The 24,039-nt window shown below is 44.6% G+C and overlaps 1 protein-coding gene across 2 annotated transcripts in view; it reads right to left on the bottom strand.

The window, feature by feature from the left end:
• The window catches only part of LOC143433344 (tubulin monoglutamylase TTLL4), a 156,009-nt gene that overhangs the window by 47,989 nt on the left and 83,981 nt on the right, over positions 1-24,039 (bottom strand). The window lies entirely within an intron of this gene.

Here is a 24,039-nt window from a genome sequence, read left to right as displayed (position 1 = left end):
CCACATCGAGATCACACATCTCGCTTAGCCAAGAATAAAATTCTTGATATGATACAAATTTTTGATTGTTCAATAGTGCACGTTTCGTGTCAAAGCCTTCTCTAAGCGTTGATAACGTTAAAAACGCGTTAACTATCAATTTTCATTCAACTTTTACGATTACAAATAATTGATGCACTTCGTCCATCGATGACGACCACACATGCCATTCAACGTATTAAATATATATTAACGAATTTCGATTCGAAATTTACTGCACTCAAAGAAAAGCAGAAAGAATAAAATTGCTTCTCTCAAGAGGATGACGGCTCGAAACGATAAAACCTCGATTCTATCCCGTTTCAGCTGTTCTCGCCGATCGCTGGCAGCTGTAAATCCGTGATACTCGATTGCTCGACAGGTTCGCGTCAAAGATGAATGCGGCGCGCGTTACGTAAAACGGATCGAGGGGGTAATCGAGGACGCGTGGACGATTCGAGCGGCTCCTCGCCGGCGTGGTTCCGCGTTTCACGCGCGGCCCGTGACCAACGGCTTTGCTCGCCGCCGGAAATTGCCGCGGATCGGAAGTTTACTCCCGCGGGTGACGCACGCCTGCGCGTATCCCTTTGATCGTCCCGCCACGCGCGCCTCGTAACAGCCTGGGACGCGGTGACGCGATCGTTTCTGCGACGATCTCGCCATTCATCCCGACATCCTGCGTTTACGCGCGCCGGTAATTGGCCGCGAAATCGTGTCGAGCAGCAATTACCGCGCGCGCGATCGCGTTAATGAAATTCGTGCGGTTGCGTAAGTCTGAAAACTTTCTCACGTGATAACGAAGCGAAAGGTGAATATCGCTGGATGCTGAATTATGGATATTGGAATTATGTGCAATTGCTATGACGCAAGAAATCACTCGTATCCGTATGGACGGTTGGTTTAATTCTGTAGAACAGGTGGCTGACCATGGTGCTCTGAATCTACTTAGAGAACGAACAGAATTATGGTTCTCGGTTGTTTCGAATAGCGTGTACGAAGAAATTAGTATACAGAGTGGGGCAGTAACTGTTAGCATCTCAGATATCTTCAAAACTATAAGTTTCACAGAAATTTTTGCTGATATAAAACTGCACAGTACAAAGGAGCCCATCTGTTGTTTGCTCCACCCTATATATGAATTTGCAAAGAAAGCTTTCTGTTTTTTAATTTTTGTAGTAGTTGTTGTAATTATTAACACTTGTTTGGTTAATTTAAAAATTTGAGTAATTCAATGATCTTAACAGAAGAGAGGGCTATATGGTAAGTTATTCAGAAATTCTTAATGTGTCACCTTAAAATAAGTAAAATATATGAAAAATAAAAAGTGTTCCATGTAAGGACAGCTGAGCGTGTCCCACAGTTGTCATTTCCGTAACCGTGCATTAAATCATCAATTTCCTATCGATTTCAAGTTTCCCGTCCTGTCGAACAACCTATTATTTCCCGCGCGATAATTAACCTCGATAATTGTGCTTCGAATAACATTCGAGTGAAAGTATAATTGGTCTAATTAGCTGTACAGCCTCCGGCAATAATCAATCAGACTGGACGGTTTTTTTTCGTTAACGGTACTTAACGACACATGCTCTTAATTGAATTAACGTTTAATCAACTGACGTGTATGGAGCGTTAATAACACCATCTTCGACGTATATTCATAGACGGCTTTTTTTAATGCCATAGCTGCAATGCAATTAAGCAACGATCACACTGGAGCACCGTCGTCTATTCGAAACCACTGGTCAAATTGCCAATAGAAAACAAGTCTTTCGATTGAACAAACACCAATATATAATTACCATAAAATGTAATACAATAATAGTTACCATAAAAATGTTACCAACAAATTACGCAAATTTGCTTTCGTTTTTTGTCACTGTATGGTATTCGTGTAGAAAAAGATAAAGTGACTATATTATTACACTTCTATGTAATTGTAACGAATAATCGATTACCAGTTTTCCAGATAAAGTTATCTTTAAAATGATTTGGAATTTATAACATCATCTCGAAGGTTAATCGATGACAGTGGATAGACGCGATGTGATTGGTGCTTTACAAGCGGCGCTGTTCACGGCGCCAAAAGGTGTTCGAGCAAAAAGCGAAACCCGTTCTTGGATTACGACCAAGAACGTGGTTACGTTTAGTTGACTTTTCCTGCCTCATTTTCTTCCTTTTCCTCTTGTCTTCAATTTTCGTCCTCGCCTTTTCTTTACGCGGCTCGAGAGAAGCCTCGAGCTACAGGCGCGGCATACGTGGTTAGAATCGTAAGTCGGCATTGGAAAAGAGACGACTAGGGGGGAGAAAAACGCGAGCAAGGATGGCGAAAGCCGCGCGCGGAAGTTGCGAGACGCGTCGTCTACGTTGTACGCATTTTCAGTGCGCGATTAATTGGTTGTATGAATCATTTTAATGCGCGTTAAATCGTTGCCGCTTAAGTTCACCACTTTGTACACAGCCGGTGTGTCTGTAGTCAATTTGCGCTGATCGTTGCAGTCTCGCGATCGATAAACAATTTTTCAAATATCCTTCTGCCTCTGCTTCTTAATAAAAGTACGAAGAATTTAGTTTCTTGCACCAATTATCCAACCTCGAGACTGATGTTAACATTCTTGAATATTCTTTAGGATCTATTAAAAATGTCGATTCGAATTTTTAAAACGACAAGCAAGTCAATTTTGTCCGGAGGGTTCGTAATGGGTGCTACTTGGGTGCCCACGCGCAGCCACAGGACAGCAGGATTCTCCATTACGCGTCGTGTCAACTTACAATGAACTCTTATGATTGATGGACTTCTGTGTCTAATTTTTGTATGAAAATAATTATAGACAGAAAATTGAATATTGTATGATCTAGATGAGGATAATACGAATATCTAAACTAATCGATATCCAATACGATACGTATTTAACAGTTAATATTCCATATTAAAGCGGAAAGCATACAACAATGTATTTTAATTTTTATAGAAATTCTTTGAAAATTATAGTTTGGCAATTACTCTAAATGAAATTGGTCGTGTCGTAAAAGAATTAAATAAGAAGTACACCGCACGATTCAAACGGAGAACAGTGTCAAGAGAGCGAGGATAATACGAATATCTAAATTAATCGATATCCAATACGATACGTATTTAACATTTAATATTCCATATTAAAACGGAAAGCATACAACAATGTATTTTAATTTTTATAGAAATTCTTTGAAAATTATCGTTTGGCAATTACTCTAAATGAAATTGGTCGTGTCGTAAAAGAATTAAATAAGAAGCACACCGCAGGATTCAAACGGAGAACAGTGTCAAGAGAGCGAAAGTACAGAACCTCTAGCGTCCTTTCGAAAACTTCCGGTTCACCCTTAAATAAATCGCGGGCATTTGCATTACACGTGACTGTAAACACCGTGAATGGAGCGTTTTAACGAGCGCATTAAACGCGACACGAAAGACGAACGGACCGCGGTCAAACGAGTATGCCGGTTATGAATTTCCTGGCCATTAATAGCCCGAAACACTTACGGGTCCGTATTAAAAGGTAATTGTAAGTAGACCGAGTGGCTCGCGTCGAGTAATTACCCACGGCCTTCTATCGTCCTGTTATCGATTCGAAATTAATGAGCACCGCGTTATCGCACGGCCATTAAGAACGCGTCTCGCATGAACGCCGTTTCCTCTCGAGTGCGAGCATAAATTCCGCGAGCAGGAGTAACCGTTTTGCGCCGTCATTTTTCGAAACGTTCATCTGAACGACGGCACACGCTTAATGCTGATATATTTTTAGTCGATGGACTCGTTATACCGCTTAGCACGCGACAGCTGGCGTTAATTCGTGAATTTGCCCAGCCGAGTGGGGCGGTTAAAAATTGATACATGATTTTCGTTTCTGTTCAAATCGATCCACGTGTGTCGTAATTTACAGAAATTTACGGGACACCTCATTGATTTCGAAACTGCTTCAAAACAAAAAAAAAAGAGGCGAAACTCCCCGAGTAGAACAGGTTTAATTAAGTTTTATGAGATAAGTAGGTTCAGGAAAACCATCTGCGAATGGATTAGCAATCATCGAATTTTTCTCTCGCTTTAATGGAAAAGCATGTTAACGACGAAAGATATACACATTCTGCAAGCATTCCTCTGTAAAATACCACCTTTTCAATTTCTCGATTCTTTAAAAAGAAGGTAACAAAGTGGACTTAAAATGAGCGCGCGCGCTCCACGGTTCTCCAGCGGATTCTTCAGTAGAACTGGCGGCTGATCATGGCGCGCCTCGCGCTGAATCTACTTAACACATTGCTGACTGGTCACGAGTTAACTCGTGTTTTCGTGGCCAAGCGTGATCACCCAAGAGTAAACTCGTAATAAGCTTTTTTCCGCATCTTTATTGTTTTCACGGCGCACTGTTGAAAATCTTGTAATGTAATTATTTGGTCTGCGTACCTCGAGTTGTAACCAAGATACGATATATTTGCAAAACTTGTGGTGTACCATTACACGTAAGTGATTATTATACTTTTTCTCATACGAAAAAGAAATATTAAGAGTTGAATAATAAATAAAATTTATTAAAGTTTATTTATTTAAGACTCGCAACGCTACAGCTACCTCAGAAGTTCGGTAAATCTCAAAAATTTCAGTAAAGCAAAACCTATTCTTTTAATCACATTCTTAGATTTGTACCTTTTACAAACCTGTTCCATACTTAAAGCTAATACCAAACGTTAGATAAAAAAAAAAAAATCATACCTTCCCTTGCTATTTACTGCGGTGCGTTTGACGTGTATACTCGTCGTGTAAAATAAAAAATTACCATTCACTATTAAAACTCGAAATCTCAATAAAATGTAATAAGAATATTATTTGCTGGTATGTTGCCTTTATATTACCAATACGTAAACCATTTTCTTATTTTTCTTGTTTATTCTTGCTATCTTCAATTTTTCTTGTTTATTATTTTATTATTTTTTGACAATTTTCAAGCTTTTAGTGAGAATAACGTATCCACAAACAAATTGTTAGTTTTTTCGACGAATAAGAATTTGTTGTAAAATGTGTAATAGTACCATTTGTTCTACGTTCGACGTGTATACACGTCGTTGTTTGTTTTTAATTCCGCATCCCGTGGTGATCTTTTGAAACTAAATTCCACAGTTATCTGGTTAACACCTTTCGAACGAGCTCGACTACTTTAGCAAGAAATCGCAGCTCTCGTTTCATCCTCCTAATCGCAAGGGCGTCCGCGCGAGGCGAACGAAACGAAATGGCCGAGGCAGTCGCTTTCTCCAACAGTGAAACAGGCCAGAGGGCGAGGTGGAGGGCCGCGTAAAAGTTTCACGGACGCCTCTCTCGAGTAGAAACAACCGGGATACGCGTTCGTATCCTCGCCAGGGGCGAAACGTACGAGCAAGAAGAAATAGGCGCGAGCGAGTCCGCGAGGAGCCGATAGGCTCGCGGATGGAAGAGGACGCCGAGGGGGATGGACAAAAAAAGGGGCGAGGGGCGGCGGGAGCAGGTGAAAAAATTGCCAACAGCACGTTTCAAGCTGCGCAATAATTCCCGAGGCGCGTGTTACACCGGTTGGTCCGCGGTATTTCCTTTTTAAAAATTTATGGCCCCGCCGGGCGCGCTCGCACGGCCACCGTCGGATGAATTCGCGCGAGTAAAAAAAGGGCTCGTCTGCTCTCTGTCCCCGAGGACGCGGATGCGCGTCATCCGCGAGTTGAACATCGAAACGAGCCGCAGTGGAATGATTATCGTGGACGCATCTGGACGCGAGTTGCTTTCAATGGTTTTTGTCGCTTTACAAACGAAAATGTTACATCTCAAGATTCACGAGGAGATTCTAATAAAGAGAGATCTCGATTATAAAAGAATGGCTATTATCGACGTATTGCGAGCTGGGTCGATCGTTTCACCTGAATATTGATCATTCGAACTGGCAACGAGAAAAAGTGGTCCAATAACGTCGTCAGCGAGGATGTCACACCGTGCTCGTATTTATGGTCCACGGTCGCTGACGAACGACTTGTCTCGAGCCATTTCGAACGATCAGGTGGGCCAATAATTTTGACGTCGTGCGCGCTCGGTTTTTCACCGCTGGTAAAAGTGGAAACGTCGATGAGCGGAAGAACGGGACGAAATTTTCGTTTCGTTTCGCGCTCGTTCGAATAGCCGTCGAGCAAAAAAAATGAACACGGCTCCGAAAATGGGTACCGCCGTGGTAACTCTTCCGATGTAAGGAAGAACGGAACGAATGCGATTTATGTTATTGCTTGTATTCGATGTACACCTTATTCGAGGATGTACGAAACAACGTGAAACTTTTCGACAACTTGTACGCACACACACGAAACGATCACTGTGCACGTGAACATACCACAGCCAATAAACGAATTTCTGCGTGCTCTCTCCTCGCTGATTTAAATAATTGGGGTGTACTAATTATCAACCCTCCCTTCCAAAATAATCCGATCGAATACCCGGCAATGAGGAAGCGATCGAAGAAGGATCAGCTCGTGAAACGTCTCTCACATTCTTCCAGACCTTCGACGTAATTTGAAGAATACCAATTCGACGTGTCGTTCGCAGAAAAATAAATTTGTATCACCATTAACAAGGAATTTCAATCTAAACGTTCCTAAAACTACAATACAACATTCTAAATCATCTACTCCTAACTCTCTGTCTTCTAAACGTAACGAGACAATAGTCAGAGGGTGGTCTTTCCCGATTTACTTGAAGCCCACGAACGATCGTCGACGACAACCAGAGGGCTCGCGCGTCGAGGGGTGAGCAATAACCAGGCGGAATAAAATATCGACGCGTCGAAAGTCCGAGTGGGGGACGTTTCTTTCGAGCGGGACGAGGTAATTACGGTGAAAATAACGACGGTCGCGTTACCGGGGCACCGCGAGTCCGAGCGTAAACACGAAAATAATGACGACCGGGATAATGATGATGAACGCGCTCGAAGAGAAAGGCTGCGAAACGAGCAGAGTCGAGGCGAGGCGAGGCGAGGCGAGGCCGTGGCCGCAGTCCCGAACGGTTTCAAAGTCAAACAAATCGAAAGAAAAGTGGTGGCCACGATAGAAGGGGTAGGACGTAACGCGCGACGGTAACGTATGGGACGGAGAGGTGGCGATGGGTGAAACGGTGACAGAGGTACGCGGCTGGGTAGGGGTGGGGGCCTGAATGGACCCAGCCGGGCGACCAATCCAGTCTGAGCGACTATCGCGGAGGTGTGGTGGTAGGTTCTGGGCCCGAACCTCTCTTGTTTTGTCTCGACCAATCGTGACGTGGCGGCGAACGGTCTCGTTTCCGCGGGGGCCCAATTGCTCCGCGACTTTTCGAGGGGATCGCGATTGTTCGCCGCTGCCCGCCGTGGACGCGACGCTCCTTCGACCGGCGAATGCTTCGCCTTTGTACGAGTCGATCGTCCTCGATCGAGGACGCCGCTGGCTCTTTCCTCGCACGAGACGCTTGCGACAGGGTTTCGTTCAAGTGTACGAATCGCGTTCTACTAACCGTTATGACTCGTGACATTTTTATTGCTTCTAATGCTGTTATGAAATAGATGGCTTCTGAATTGTACATCGATGACTATTGGAGACTTTGTAGCGATTATAGATAGGTTCTATGATTTTCTTTCGTTGGTCGATTCTAAACATTAATCCTCTGATGTATTGCCAAAAAATAGGTTTGAGGCTTTGAAAAATGGATCGCGTGGATGTATTAGACTTCATAGGCAAAATTGTGTGATCGAAGTGTGTGTAATCGATATCGCAAAGTGTATGCTTCGATCAATAAAGATGATACCATTTGATACAGATACTTCCTATTCAGACGAAGCTTGTGTTTAATCATTGAGACAAACTTCGAATGTACTTTATTCACGCTGTCCTAACCGAGGTTTTCGATTTCTCCATTAATGCAGAAGAGCGTGTAAACCATAATTCCGCAACGTCATCATTGAATTTACTAGCAGCACGATTTCTCATGGCTTTCAGTTCCTCAGGAAAGATATTCCACTGGTACAAGATCAGACAGACACTGGACTCGTTCGCAACGTATCCTCCTTTCAAGACTCGTTTCACTTCGAGAGCGAGCCAGGTCAGTCTTGATCGTAACAATTTGCAAACGGTTAAACATTGTTGGGAGTCGCGCGGCGCTGTGTAATTTCCACGCAGCCGGATCGATTAACCGATCTGTCTCGCACCAGACACGCACTCGTCAGCGATTAACAGCGGTACCGATATCTGACCGCGCAATTTAATCACGGAAATTAGTGTTTAAAAAAATTCATTCTCTATTACGAATATTATTTTCATGAATTTATAGATGCGTAGCAAGGAAGAGAAGAAGGGTTTCTTCTTTTTTTTTGATGAAAAAAATGTTACAAAATCTATCAACATCTTCCGTAAAAATACAAATCTATAGAATAAACCTCATATCACACCTCTTTTTAACAACAAAAGTGGGATAATTTCGAGATTCATTCCTCTAGAACGATCTTTAAGAACCGTTTTCGATGGACTAATTCTACTTGGGAACTATGTTTCTGCTGGAACTACTTGTGACTGACTCGCGTGAAGCAACATTCGTTCTCGTTAAAATAGACAGATATACCTTAAATTAAGAGTGATTAGGAAGGAATGTAACTAAATGACACATATAGTGCTCATTTGAAGAAATACTTGAACGAAATCATGTACGCATGGATCTCTTGAAATGAACATTGTCACCCTCGATTCCATGTCTGGTGTTGGAGATGCCAACTCACTATTCCATGAGCCATAGTTATCGTCATTATCTTTTCTAAACACAGATTCATCTGAAACAGTCATATACCTAAAACGTTACTCATCCCTTGTGTTATTTTTAACCTATGTCTATGTTTTTCACCTTTGGCTACTCCCTCAAACCTTTGAAACTATCCCTTCCTAAGGTCTCTACAAATTTTTTAAACACCAAGTGCGAAAAAGTGGAGCAACTTTCACGTTCGTAATTCAGAATTCAGTTTTTGAAGGGTAAGAGCTTTCTTTGGAGTTTAAAACGTGTTGCACTCGATTCCATGGTTCCTGACTCTGGTGAACGTAGAAAAAATAGCGAACGTTTCCAAGTAATTTCTCGCCACCCGATCCTTTTATAAGAATCTCAGAATCGTATCTAGAGACGCGACGTAATCCCCGTGAAAGTTGATACGCGATATGAAATACGTACGAAATGCGCAGCCTTGGAACAGAAATCGTCTGCTGCAGAGAACGCTTCTGTATCGGAAGTTGGGGATGAACAGGGATCAGGATAATAGTTTTAAAGGTCTAATATAATTTCGTGCCGCGAGACGAGCGTTCCTCGAGCGGACGTATCGTAACCCTTCCTCGAGGGCCGAAAACAAGCCGACGCCGAATTGGGGAACGCACGAATTCGTTCCGAGAACACGCGACGCCGGTTAGTAAAAACGGAATCGACCCTTCGACGCGACCACTCGTCTCGTCTCTTCTCGCGTATCAGCAATTTTTTGGGCGGGAATAAAAATGCGCAGCGTCTCGCCTTTGGATCCGGCCACCATCGTTCTCCCCTCGTCTAAAGGGCCCCTAATTTTCCAGCGCAGAAAGGGGCCTGTCCATCCAGAAACGCTATTCCCTCTCTCTTTCTTCATCTCTCCCTTGGTACCCCTCCATTCACCGTTTTACATTATGCACTTTACGCAGGCTCGTGCACCTGTGCATCGTGGCCTTCCTCTCCCTTCGCCACCCCAATGTCCCCCCCTCAAAGACACACAATGCCACTTGTCCCGGCGCGCAACCCTCGCGTGGGGTTGTCGGACAATAGGGGTGATGCGGGATTCCTCTGCCCTCCCCTGGCACTGATTTCAACGCGTTCCACTAGCGAGGGAATCCTACCCCTCGAGTTGAACAATGGAAAGGCTAAATAGAACGTTCGCGCACCGATCCTTTCTTTCCCGCGTGTACACGCGGAAAGGTAACGAGGAGAGATGTGCGTGTCCGATCGGAGCTGGGATGGAATCTGGGCTGGGTCGTGGGGAGGACGTTCGATTCTGCTCGACGAGGGTAGAGGTGGGTGGTTGCTGGCGAAGGCTTTGTGACGTGTTGCACAGGTGGAAACTTGGCATTGACGGTATTTATAGCTGGTGATTTGTGGATTTGATCGAGCGGATGCGAGAGAGTCTCCTCTGTGAAAGGCTGCGTTTCGACGAGACCATTGTGAGCTGGAATTCGAGAGCTCGATCGAACGATCTGATAACAATTTTTGGTATTAACCACCTCTACAATGTAATAACTACGCGTCGAAAATAATTCTGTGTAATTTTTCCTAGACAACTGGAGATGGAAATGTTTGAAGAGTAAAATCAGTGATGAAGATCGATATCTTCGTCGACTGGGTATAAAAATTTCAACAGGTGATCCATTTACTCTTATCCGTCAATAAAATGTAAGAAGACGTTCCACGACTCGTTACTAAAGTCGAATCTATAAACCTCTAACTTACAAATCGCTAATTGAACCCAAAACGGGGGAACGAAAATCGATCGTCAGTTCTTGGTTGCACAGACGATACGGACAATTCATCGAGAATCCGATCGAGTATCGGTGGAAACCTGTGTCAAACAAAACGAGCCGTCTCGACCACCGGCCAGACGTCGCCGAAGTATTGGATTTCTTCGACGAAAGAACCCGTCAGAATTCCTAACCAGAACGACATTCTCGAATCGAGCTGTTTGTTTTCTCGTTCCACTTTATTCCACATCATACCCCGCGCCCTTTTATTTCTTTCCACGTTCGCGTGTTCCCTTCGACAATCTCCCCTTTTCCCTCCCCCGTGGCACCACGCGAGTCTCGCACGCAGACATACGTGGCACGTACGCTTTAAATCGCGAGCGACTCGCAAGAGGAAGGATAATTGTAATAATTCCTGTTAGGAACCGAGTACTACCGTTACTCCTTCGAGACAATCGTTTCTGAGAACCGAGATTGTTACGCGGGTAACAGTCCTCGTTGTCTGTTACCGTTGCTGCCTCGTTTGGGCGGCCACGGTTCTACCTGAACCAAGTAGTATAGCGTAGTATATGCGCGCGATTAAAATAATTTCATACTCGTTGCGGTGCAACGTCGATACTGATTTAAAAAGAGAAATAGACTCGAAATGTAGGGAGCCACCGCGGTCGTCCATCGAAGAAAACGCTGACTGTAATAGTAGACGACGTTCGAATGGTCTTGATAAAAAAAGAAAAAGAAGCTTCATGTTCCAATATCACGGTACCAATGTCTAAACACAACCTCGCAGCTAAATTGCCGTCCACATCCACGGAACCATTACAAGAACGAGATCACGGCCGCCTGGTCTCCCCTTCGACGCACCCCTTACTCGAGTTCTCCACGCAGCATAAATATCCCCTGGCTCCTCTTTCTGTATCGCTGTTCTGGACGCTCGAGCGCGCAATTAATCCGTCAAAACTCGTTACTCCCTTGCAGAAATCCCGGCTGGCCGCTGATCGGATCGTCGAAACGTCCTAACCCGTAGGGCGCGTCTCGTTCTCGAGGTTGGCTCGCGTACACGGGGTGTGTATCCGTCCGAAAATATCTAAAAATAAATAAGCGTGCCTGTTCCCCCTCGCGGAGAAGTCCGTGGTGCACACGTGTACCAGGCGTTGACGAGAGAAGGTCGAACGGGGAAAGAAGAAGAAGAAGAAGAAGAAGAAGAAGAAGAAGAAGAAGAAGAAGAAGAAGAAGAAGAAGGAAAGAAGAACGACGAGGACGTAGACGCAGAAGCAAAAGCGAGAGCAGAGGAAGAAGAAGAAGAAGAAGAAGAGGAGGAGGAAAAGAAGAAAAGTGGATGGAGTAAAAATGAAGGAGCATAAAGGGGTGGACGGGTTGGAGGGGGAGGAAGAAAGGGGAACTGGGTGAGAGAAAGGAGAACGCTGTGGAAGAGGGAGAGAGATGGGGAGAAGAACGAGACGGGGTGCAGAGGGGCGAGGGAAACACGAACAGAGGAAAGATGAGGCGAACGTGAGTCTCGGCGTGGGAATAAGCGGCAGGTGCGCGACGGCGCTACCGGGGAGCCACTTGTGGGGGCAAAGTCCCCCCTCGATGGTCCCCCTCCGTGCCCACGGAAAGCCACGGCGCTGAGACACGCCGGGGCCCTCTTTCTAAAGTAATCAAAAAGTACTGCACGTGTAAAATCGATCCGTAAGAGCCGCTCGCGGTCCACTTCGAATATCCGCGCCAGTCTAACCCCCACCCCAACCGCGGAACAGTTCCTCGGTCCAAGAAATCGAATTTCTTCTCGCCAATCTCGGGCCTCGCTTCTCTGGAGCCGTCGCGTTTTCTTGCGCGCGCTTCCTGTTCTTTTTTTGTTGTCTTCTTCTTTTTTTTTTTCTTTTACCTTCACCGGGGACCAAAGCCAGCAGGGAAGAAAAATGGCCAAGGAAGGGAGCAACCGGTGATAAAAAGGATGATTATTTGGGTGGGAGAGCGCGCTTGTTGCTCGCGCGACGGAATGCCGCGTTTTCGGGGACCACGCGGAGGGAACGTGATTGGTTGGTAATGGAACGGTGGCCTTTTTATGGGGTTCGATGCTGTGGACTGGGACGAATCGCTGAGGGATCCGTGTTGACAGCCGCGCAACCTTCAGTCGTACCATATTCTTCGAGGTGTCGACCAAAGTATATCGAAAAAATAGTTAATTAGAATCGTTATTCACGGATCGACACGGTCGCGAGGTAAATGTTTCTTCAAGTCTGAACGTTAATCTCGGACGTTTCTGGTAAGTCCTTTTAGGGTATCTAGGGTAAATCTGAGAGGTGGCTCCAGGCAGTGCCATGACCCACATACCTGCCTTCCACTCTGTGCATATGTAGCTATTAATTAATTACTGTTGTACACTTTCTGCGTGGAACAATGCTCGCGAAACGTGACGTAAAGGACTCGATTCGCAGTTCAACCAATTATCAGAGTCTCGCGCGATTAATTATTCTTGGCCGGATATAAAGGGAAAGAGAGAGAGGGTCGTGCGGCCGCTACTCGCTTTCTGATTTAAATCGGTGTTGCACATGCAGGTTGTTGAATTTTAAAGACTCGTCGCGTGTAACAGGTGTGGACGGTGGTATCCCGGGAACAATTTCTATTGCTTTTCTTTTCGATGTTTCGCGCATTTCTTTGAGCGATGGTTGTACATTTTAACACCGTAGATAATCTTCAATAAAATGAGAAACGTTTTAAACTTTTTATCACCGTGAATTGAAACTATCGAATCACGATAAAAATTAGTAATTACGAGGCGTTAACCATTTCGTCTCTTGAATTGGGTTTCATTTCGCAAATATATCTTCTACGTGCTTATGTAATTGGTTACAATTTTATTCGAAATTAGTCAGTTATAGTTAGAATTGTCGATGAGAAGAAACACGATCCTTTTTTCTTTCGACTCGAACGAACCGACGTATCGTTCCCGTGTATTTTCGCTACCAGTCGATTGCCAAAATAAAGTTATCAAAATACGTTCGTCAAGCGTGGTTATTAAGCCTCCTGTTCGGCGCTCGTACGAAAATGATTTGCGAAACGGAACGTTTGCTCTGCCCAACCGGGCAGGTATCTCGAAAAGGATCAAACTTTTTACACGACGGAAGGAAAATATTTTCACGCGTAACTGCTTGTGTGTAAAACTTTCCAATCCAGCTCCCTGCCCTTCGACTTCGTCCCTTTTTTTCTCTCCTGATCTGACGCTTCTTAAAATAACGCTGCGACTTTAAAAAATATGCCTCGAGGGTGATTGATTTGTTTAGAAAGTGATCCAATAACGGCAGACATTTCTCGCGAGCATAGCGTCGCGGTTGACAACCCTAACAGCATTTGAGGACTCGCGTAAGTTCCTTCGGGAAAAGAATTCTTGAAGAGAACGGGAGGCGGGGTGATTCTCAAAAGTACGATGACTGGTGGAGGAAAAAAACAACACCTGAAACGGATTCGTGGCCTCCAGAATTGGGCGCGAGAATTGTACGTCATAAGGGGTGAACGGACGAAGTGTGAAATGCGTGATTGCTCCAAAAAGAAACCGTAATGATACAACAGTCGTTGAACAAAAATAAAACTAGCGCGAAATGTTAACAACTCGGACTGAAGCCAACAAAATTTAGTTTCAAGAAATATCAAATCAATTTCCAGAAAATATAACAATCGTCTGTAACGAAACAAACCATCTTTCTATGTTTTTATCATCGTAAAAAAAATCTATTTTAAAAATTACTTGCCACAAAAATTTCTTAATCAATTAAAAGATAACAGCGTGTTCGAGATTAAATGTACCCGCGACTAATGCATTCCACGTCTGGACAAGTCAATTAATTTCACGAAGCATTCAAGAATCACTGACTGAACGCAAGCGAAATTCGCTTGACTACCTTGTTAACTAATTTCTCGAAGGCTTTATGCACGAAGCTAACCTCGCTGCTGAGGAGAGCCCCGTCCGCACGAAGAACGCGATGATACGCGAAACACAAAAGCGGTCGCATCACCGGGAGCGAAGAAAGCGGCGAAAATAAGAAAATCTCGAGGGGTACACCTGCGATTCTTCAATAAACGGCTCGTTTGCAACTGAAAGGGCGAATCGTGCAACCTGTCCGCCGGAGACGCTTCTGAAACGGGACCGACTGCCACGACGGTCGTCATCCATCTTTCACATCCAGAAGCAACGAGGACCAAGTTGACACGGAACCACGAAACCATTTGTTACATTTCGCGAAAAACACTTGGCAGGCAATTATAAACTTCGAATTGGGCTTCTTTGGTGGCTCTCTCTCTATTCGAGAACGAATTTTAAATCTCTTATCTGGTCCTTTCTCTTTGAGAAACTTTATAGAGACAAATAATTCTCATTTTTTTTATTGCAAACCATTATCGTTTACAACGAACGTCTTACAACTTCTCAATTTTTCCAAAATTGAACAAAATTAAAAACCATCGTAGAACAATACATTACAGCACAGAATCTAAGAATACAATTCTCGAATTGACAATCTGTTTTCTATTCCCGTCATCGAAGCAACGCTAAAGGATTAAAAATTCAGAAACATTAAAAAACGTAAAAAATAACTTTGCTCTACTAAAAGCAGGTAAGAAAGGAAAATCGTCGGTTAGATTTCTCGGTTACCATTGAAAGCAACGATATACGCGTATAATAGTGTGGTGGATACGGTCAGAAAGCAATGCGGGCGTGGATTTGGTGGATTTCACTCGCGGGCTACACGGCGCGCGCGAGAAGGACGAAGGGGGCAGGTCAAGGACACCGAGGGTAGAGGAGGCCTATTAAAAAAGGGGCATCAGGTGCAGGACGCGTTCTCCGCGCTCAAGATGGAGTTTAATTGTTGGCGTAAATTTCGCAACCAAGGACGTTTCCATACGTTCCCAGAGCGAACGACCAAGGTCGCCATTTCGACATCGTTGCGAGCCTCCCGATTGCTTGCGCGTTTTACGCTAGACTCGATACGAAGCTAATTAATTTACCCTTTTTTTCATAGCTCACAGATTTATTTTACGATATTTGCTTCTAGATGAATCTCTGGAATATTTTCTATTTATTTTCTAGTCAGAAATATCTAAGAATTTTATAAGAATCTGAAACATCTAAGAAAAGAAAGTACTAACTCTGAGGTAGTGATTGCTCATAAATATTAATTGAATCGCTCTCAAGAGAAATCAGTACAAATATGAACACTGAAAAGTATTCAAATCGATTAATGGTAATAAATGTAAGGAACTCTTCCCAAAAACAACCTCCTTTCATCCGGTGATCAATCCAAAACGTCTCTCGTACATTAAAAAAAAAAAAAGAAGGGAAGATAATTAGATACTTTGGTGGAAACAAAACGTGTCAAAACAAAAATTGATAGCAGTCGTTCGAAAAAAAGGAACGCGAAAAAAGTGAAACATTCTCGAACACGGTTATTATTTACGTACCTCTCGCGGTCTAATCGCAGCAATTAAAGATAGAAACCAGGGGAACGTGGACGAAATCGAGCGGAGATCGCGGGCAGATCGTCGAGTGGCATCGACTCTCGGAAACCACCCCGCGTTCGTCGATCAATCATACGCGGCGCGGGCTGTAATTAAAATTTCAAAGCGCAACACAGGTGAAAACGGTTTTCGATCGGGAGGACGACGCTCACGGCGGTGATTAAAGATGGAGATCGAGGGCAAAACGGGGACTAGCGAGCGGCGGGAACGAGCGTCCCGCATCGAAATTAAAATTATACCCTTTTTTCTTCATCCTGGCCGCGTTACAGTTGACGTAACGAGGAGTGGACGAATTGGAGGGAATCGAGGTAGCAGGAGTGAAGATCCAAGACGCGACGCTGACAAATCAGAGCTTTGGGGGATCTCTTTTTCGACTCGCGCGCGTGCATCAATCACTTCAAATGGTGGACTGCTATTTTATCACAGTTGAACGAAATTAAAAATTATCTCTCTTAAAGTTATTTCTAAATAAAAATCGTGTTAGAGACTGGCTTATGTGAACGCGAATATCAAGTGGAGATACTCGAGAATTCGCGTCGTCGATGACGAGAGTCAAGCGAGTGTACGACGAGAAAGCATGAAATTAAATCAGCATCAGATAAGATGCGTCGTAAGCATCTAATGAATATCATCTCCGTAATGGCCCTCTCTACGCGCACGTACGCGCATCGATAATGCACTCTCGGATTGAGAACGATTCGAGCGGCTTTCGTAGGTGACATTACGTTAATTATACGTATGCCTACTTGTATAAGCATCCGTTGACTCCAATCTTAATTATTACACTTCTTTCAGCTTTCATCATATCCTCCTTTATTTACGATATAATCCAAGATAGCGTGCTCGAAAGTAATCCGATGTTTTCCCTTTAATTCCGTCCAAATGCCTCTCGATTGCTAATTGATATAACGGACAAACGATCACGAAACGTCCATCTTAGCCGACGTTCATCATGATTTGTCGTCGTTTAAGAGGACCGACGAGATGCCCAGAGGGGAGCCCCGTCCATTACCCGCGTTCCCAGCGCGTCGCGGTATCAATGCATCTGGCGTTTCCATCAAAGACGGTCCTCTTATCGTAACGGTGGAAAGTATGCTCCACGGACGAAACGCGCACCTTGAAACCCCATTTCGTACGGGAATTTACTTAACAGCAGATAACGCTGGCCTCTACGCGCAGCAGTGTGATAAAGGGAAGCGTTAAAACCCGAAACAAGGAAGAGTGAACGTTCTATTTACAAACGCCCTCTAGCGTCAGCGTCAAACGCGAGCAACTGCTTCCAGTCGACTCGCACAATTCTTGTAAATCCTGCGAAATGTGGACACTAAGATGAGAACCAAAATTCCCCAGAAATGTTTGCTCACAATTCTCCTATGTACGAGAAAACGTTCGAAATTAACGAACGAGAGAAGAATCGAGGCGGACGCGCACGATCGAAAAGCGCGGCACGAACGAAGAGAGAAAGAGAGAGGCGACACGGATAAGGAAATCTCTCTAGCGGGTCCGAGCAATTATTTCCAGTCGACTCTCGCGATTCTCGTAAATCCCAACGAAACGTGGACACAGACGAGAACCAAAATTCCTCACAATGTTTGCTCACAATTCTCCTATATAGGAGAAAACGTTTGAAATTAACGAACGAAAGAAGAATCGAGGCGGACGCGCACGATCGAAAAGCGCGGCACGAACGAAGAGAGAAAGAGAGAGGCGACACGGATAAGGAAATCTCTCTAGCGGGTCCGAGCAATTATTTCCAGTCGACTCTCGCGACTCTCGTAAATCCCAACGAAACGTGGACACAGACGAGAACCAAAATTCCTCACAATGTTTGCTCACAATTCTCCTATATACGAGAAAACGTTTGAAATTAACGAACGAGAGAAGAATCGAGGCGGACGCGCACGATCGAAAAGCGCGGCACGAACGAAGAGAGAAAGAGAGAGGCGACACGGATAAGGAAATCTCTCTAGCGGGTCCGAGCAATTATTTCCAGTCGACTCTCGCGACTCTCGTAAATCCCAACGAAACGTGGACACAGACGAGAACCAAAATTCCTCACAATGTTTGCTCACAATTCTCCTATATACGAGAAAACGTTTGAAATTAACGAACGAGAGAAGAATCGAGGCGGACGCGCACGATCGAAAAGCGCGGCACGAACGAAGAGAGAAAGAGAGAGGCGACACGGATAAGGAAATCTCTCTAGCGGGTCGGACGAGTCAATTCCGGCGCCCCTGGCCGATGCTTGTCAGAGAGCGAAAGGAGCCAAGGGTGGCCGAGGACATCCGAGGAAGGAGTGGTGGCTGGGGGGCAAAGCGATCTCGTGGGAAAAAGGAGCAGGTGTGACTCGAGCGAGACTCCGTGCGGAGCGGCGGGCGCTCGGACGCGCGCGCGCGCGCACACACCCCGGGGCGAGTCCGTACGCACGCGTACGAGCGTGTGGACGAAGCGTGTGCAACACGTGGTCACGACCGCGGTGGGCGTGCGTGAACGAAGCCTCCTGTAGACGAGCGACGATCGTCCGAACCGCCGCGAAACGGACGAGAAAAGGAGGGAACGAGAAGAGAGAAAAAAAAAAGAGGCGAAGAGATTGCGACGCACACGCGTGCATATACGGTGGGGACGACAAGGGATAGATAAGGATTGCATGGGAAAGGAGCGAGCCAGCGACGGGTTATTATCGGTCATCACGGTCCGCTGATCGATGGCTCGTTCCGCCGTGACGTTATTTCACGCAGACCCCGCAATTGCCACTGTGCCTGGACATCGCGACCCCTCCATTTAGCGCGCCCGCGCCCCCGTCTTTTCGTTAGTTTTTAATTACCCGCTCGATTACCTGGCCGAGACCAATACGTAGGTGTACGCTTTCACCAGGGATGAACGAACGATTGAAAAACGGACAGATCGTTGATAAAGTGTGCTCAGTTTTTTGCATACTTCAATTTGTTATACTAGCAACGAATATATTTTAATTGATTTATTGTTAATTGTGACTCGGTTGATTTAGCGCATATTGGAACACGATGGTTAGAGTCGATAGGCAGTGGGAATTCGATGGCCATTAATTGCGGCAACTTTTTAGGATACTTTTTCTAAATGGTAATTATAGAAACAAGACTGTTAGTCGATAATTCTAATCGAAAATAGCTGAAGGGAAAATAGACCCGTTTTTGCAACAGAAGATTCTCGTCTCGTTTTCGAAAAAAGCACGTGGCCAAGGGAAGCGTAGCCAGAAGAGGAAGTGCGTCGTTTCCTTGGTAATTAGATGCTTTAAATCTGTCATACAACTCTGTCCGTTTAATCTCTTAAATCTGCAATACTGCCGATTAATAACTTCCGATAAGCGCTCCCGTTTGTAAGATCGAAAGGGGAAGTCGTAGTCGTCGGTTATGTGCCAAATTCAATTATGAATGGCCGTCGTGCGCAAGAAATTCCTCGCCGTCCAAGATTCATTGAGTTCTAGTAATTACGTACCGGCGACATTCATTACCAGAAATCTCTTAATTGCTTCCAAGTAAATTGGGAAGTGTAATTAAAATTTCTAATTGACCAGTCGTTACTGTATCATAACACGCAGATACTTTCTCCGCGCGCGTGACATGAAATACGCGTGTTATATACATTTTTTTACGCATAACAAACAAGGGGGGCAGCATGAATTATCTGTTAATTCAAAGAAACCTGTATACCTACAAATTTTGACTGTACCAAAACTCATCAAAATATTTAATTAAGGGCATACATATTTATTCATTTTTATTTTTATTCATTTCATATTTATTTAATGATCGTATCGTTGATGTAATTTGTTTTATATTTGATTTAAGCAATTATACTATACGTAGCACGATGAGTTTCTTTTTTTAATTCAATGCGATCTTTATCGCATTATTATCTTTTGATTAGTTTTCTGAAAATGTAAATACGTAAAAGTAGCGAGGCACGGAATAAAATGTGCGCGACTCGATTAACCTCGAAGTAAGTTTGGCCAAAAATGTTTGAAGAATCGCGTACGGTACTCGTGCAGGTCCGTGCCGTGTGTATTCAGCCCTGTACTCTCGGTCAGATCATTAATGAACGCAAACTGCTGGCGTCGATTGCGTTTCACGGTTGTAAAACACACCGTGCCCTCGTGTTTCTTCCTTATTTTCATAAATTGCACCTCGGAAGCATCAAAGTACATAGGAAGAACGGTACATAATTGACATCGCGAACTTTTTAAGCGGCCAATTAATCATTTCCACGGCTACACTGTTGCAAAAACGGTACTTATCACCGTCCATTAGCGGCCGATTCGACGCGCGGTATTGCGATTTAAACTGCTTTATAGTTAATTGTCGTCGTTGCGAACGCACACTTTTCACCGGAACGTGTCATCTTTAGGCATTCTGCGGGCCACTGCCGTTCGAATTGTCGATCATGTTTCTGGTAATACCTTTAAATTGAGAAACCCACTGGTAACCACGGTAATTATTCACACAGTATTGGCTAATTATCGCAAACGGTTCCGGCATCGTACATAATAGCGACCGCGTCGGTTACCTTGTATCGATTCCGTGAAGTTCAACCGGAACCCGCCTCCCCTCGCCTGGATAAATCATTAATAATCGTACACGGAACGTACGCGACGGTACTTTTCGACGAACCGTTTTCCAAACGCTCGATCGTCGAACGCGAGCGGAAGAAAAATCAAAATTTCTACTTTCTCTATGTAATTACACGGTCGCAGCTGGGACAAGAAAATGCAGAATTACGACAGCAAGTCATTATGATAATCATGGAACTCTGCTGCGCCTGGACGACGTTAATAACAAGTCGACTGGAACGCCACGTGATAATTAAACTCGACGCTTGGCGTTAATTAAAAATTCGTCTCATTGTAATTACAGATTATCTGATCAGGCTGATGCAATTAAAGTGCATTTTCCAGCCCTCGAGTCTTTCATCTCGTAAATGAGAAAATTCTTAGTTACACAAGCGTTAGTTAAGTGAATTTATTATTCAAAGTGATTAATGAAGGTTTGCTTCGATGACTCAAGTTCCACTAGAGAATGTTCAACCCTCTAATAACATCGAGAACACTGTTTCGATATCGAAACAGGATGCAAAAACTGCGACAACCCTCGAGAGTTAACTGTGTAACAGCGAATACAATTAAAAATGTTAATAAAATTTCTTAGCGAAACAGTAGAATAATTGAAACGGAACTATAACTCCAGCTATTCATACAGCCAACCAAGTATCGAATAACTGCAACAAACGAGACTCGCGTTAAACGTACAAGCTTTAGTCAACCATCTAATGCAACACGCCAGCCATTTCTTTTCCACGAGTCGAGAGGAATAAGGTGGCGCTGCGCGACTACTATTTCGAGACAAAATTCGAACGTTAAATCCAACCACCATTCCAGGCCAAAGGGAGTAATAAAGCAACGGTATCCCAAGAGCTTAACCCTCTGCAAGTATAAATAGACTCAACTCCATGCACCACCACGTGACTCGAACGACGTACAGAGCGTTTCACGCATCTGGGCGTAATTATATCTTCAGGACTGTTGAGCATAAACAAAAGGTATCATGGGAATTTCGTAACTCTGTTGCAAGTCAATGGGAGACGTAAATCTCACGAATCGACGCTAAAATGGCGGGATTCCACCCCTACACTTCACCACGAACGACTAAACGCGAAATCGTCCGTACACCGTGCAACAAAAATTGCGATACTAGTTGCATTTCCAGATTCGTAACGAGGGGTTGTGGTCTTTCATACGCGATAACGCGCTGTTCGACGCAGGATCCCCCCCTGACCGGTACGACAAGTGCGAACGACCATAACCTCTCGTGGGCATTCGAATTTCCCGTGAATCCAAGCTTTTGCGGGATAATTGCGATTCTGAAGCTCGGCTACGCGCGCGTAGAACTGGCTAACCCATCTCTGTTATCGGTGTAGCAGCGTGGAATGGGTAAAAATCGGTGGCTCGCGAACATATGGACAGGTTTCGATACTCTGTGCATTAATAACGCTACCATCTTGATGGGCCATAAAAAAAGGAAAAAAAAAAAGAAAGAAGAAGCGGGAGAAGGGGGGCGAAAAAATTAATGAACCGACCGGTAGGAAATGTTTACGATTCAATTAAATCGGACGTTATCCGAGCGATAAACGATCGGTAAACTCCGCCAGGTGTGTGCGTCAACAAATTCCCGTGGCGCCACGGGATTCACGAACCGTGGAAGGAGGAAAGGGTTGTTGCCGCGAGTGCCAGTGGAAGCTAGGAGAGAGTAGAACCGGGGACGAGGGAAGGGTTGATATCGTTGAAACGACTTAATAGTACGTTCCACTCTCTCTCTCTCGCACTCTCTCTTTCTTTATGCCTCTCTTGGTCTATCGTGACGAAGCGCGCGTGGCTATTTATAGCGAGCAACAGGTTAACGCCTACGTCTAAGGAGTACGCGCGTGTAATCGGCTATGGGAGTTTACGCGCGATTGCTCGCCCGATTGCGCCCGCCAGGGAGAGGAAGAGCACTTTTTGTTGCGCGGCACGAATTATGCCTCGTTGCCTGGTAATCACAGCTCTCTAGCCTAAAGCTGCGAGCGAGCACACGCACTTCTAATGCCAGCCCTCGCCGCGAAATGGCGCCGCGCTCGAAAGGTTCCTGGAACGGAGCCGTTTCGCGGGAAAAGTGATCGAACGCGGTGGTTGATTCGCGTTCGATTGATAAGTTCTGTCGATCGAACCGAAGCGTATCGAACGACGACGCGATTAATTTACAGGATGGACCTTTCGATGATCCAATGGCTTTCCTTTGGACGAAACTGTGTCTGCTGGTGATTCGACGATTGGTCGTTGTTCAAGCGTGAAATGTTTCAAGACACGAGCATAATTCAAAGTTTCAAGAGGCTTCCTGTTTTTGCACCTGTTGCAAGCGTTGCATCGTTGCGTATCAATATGCATTATATCGCATAATTGATTGGCATATTAACACGACACAGTCGTGAAACAAAGTAACCACTCCGAGTGTACGTCTGTTGAGAAAAATACTTGGAAAAACAAGCTAAAAACCGTGAAAAAGGGGTTGAAGCATGAATGAGCAAAACAGCGATTCTGATATAGTTTTAATACGATCATGAAACTCAAGTGATATCGCGGCAATCAAGATTACTATTAATTCCTTTTAATTCGTTTACCAAAACGTCGAGGTTCGTATTATTGTGACACCAGCGATCCCACCGTCGGTTCGACCATCGTCATCGAGTTCATTAAAAACCATGAAATTGCAATGCTTACAATATTAATTAGACAGCCAGATGAGAGCGAAAGGACGGACGGGCAGGTTGAGATTGCGGCAATATTTCGCGTTAATTGACAGTAAAGGCTTTCATCAATTAGAACGGCGTAGCCCGTAAAACGAGGAAAAACGAGTGACGACAGTGATCGAGAGACACGCGGTGGATCAGAACGACAAATAAACGAAGGAAAACGTCGCGTCGAGTGGAAAACGCGTGTACAAAGTATCGAACAGGGATATTCGAGCACGCCAGGTGTTGATTCGCTTTGAAATCAACACCCGGAGATCTCGCGATATTTTGCGAATAAACGCGCGTTGCAAAATTCCCGTCGCATCTGCCGCGAGACGACGCTCGAAACGATCCTGATAACCGCGATTGTAGCCGCATAATTTGCATAAACGTAATTCTAAATTTCGCTCTAAATGCCGCATCGCTGCACTTGCGTCGTTAAATTTATCCTCGTTACTTTCCATTATATTTGATTATAATGCATCAGATACGGAGATGGTACCAAACCCTTCTCAAGCTTCTCGCTTTATCTTTCGTGCAACGCCTTATATCCACTGACAACACGCGTCGATGATCATTTGAAACAGTAATTGCACCAGAGAGAACAATTCTCAACCAATATCAGTCAGAGACTTTAAAATATACTTAAAATGAAACCAATTAAATGTGAAACAGATAACATCTGAGATCCCAACACGTCTA

This window comes from Xylocopa sonorina, chromosome 2 (assembly GCF_050948175.1).
Source record: "Xylocopa sonorina isolate GNS202 chromosome 2, iyXylSono1_principal, whole genome shotgun sequence".
Taxonomy (NCBI): domain Eukaryota; kingdom Metazoa; phylum Arthropoda; class Insecta; order Hymenoptera; family Apidae; genus Xylocopa; species Xylocopa sonorina.
Note: the sequence above shows the minus strand (reverse complement) of the source record. Positions and strands in the feature narration are given on the sequence as shown.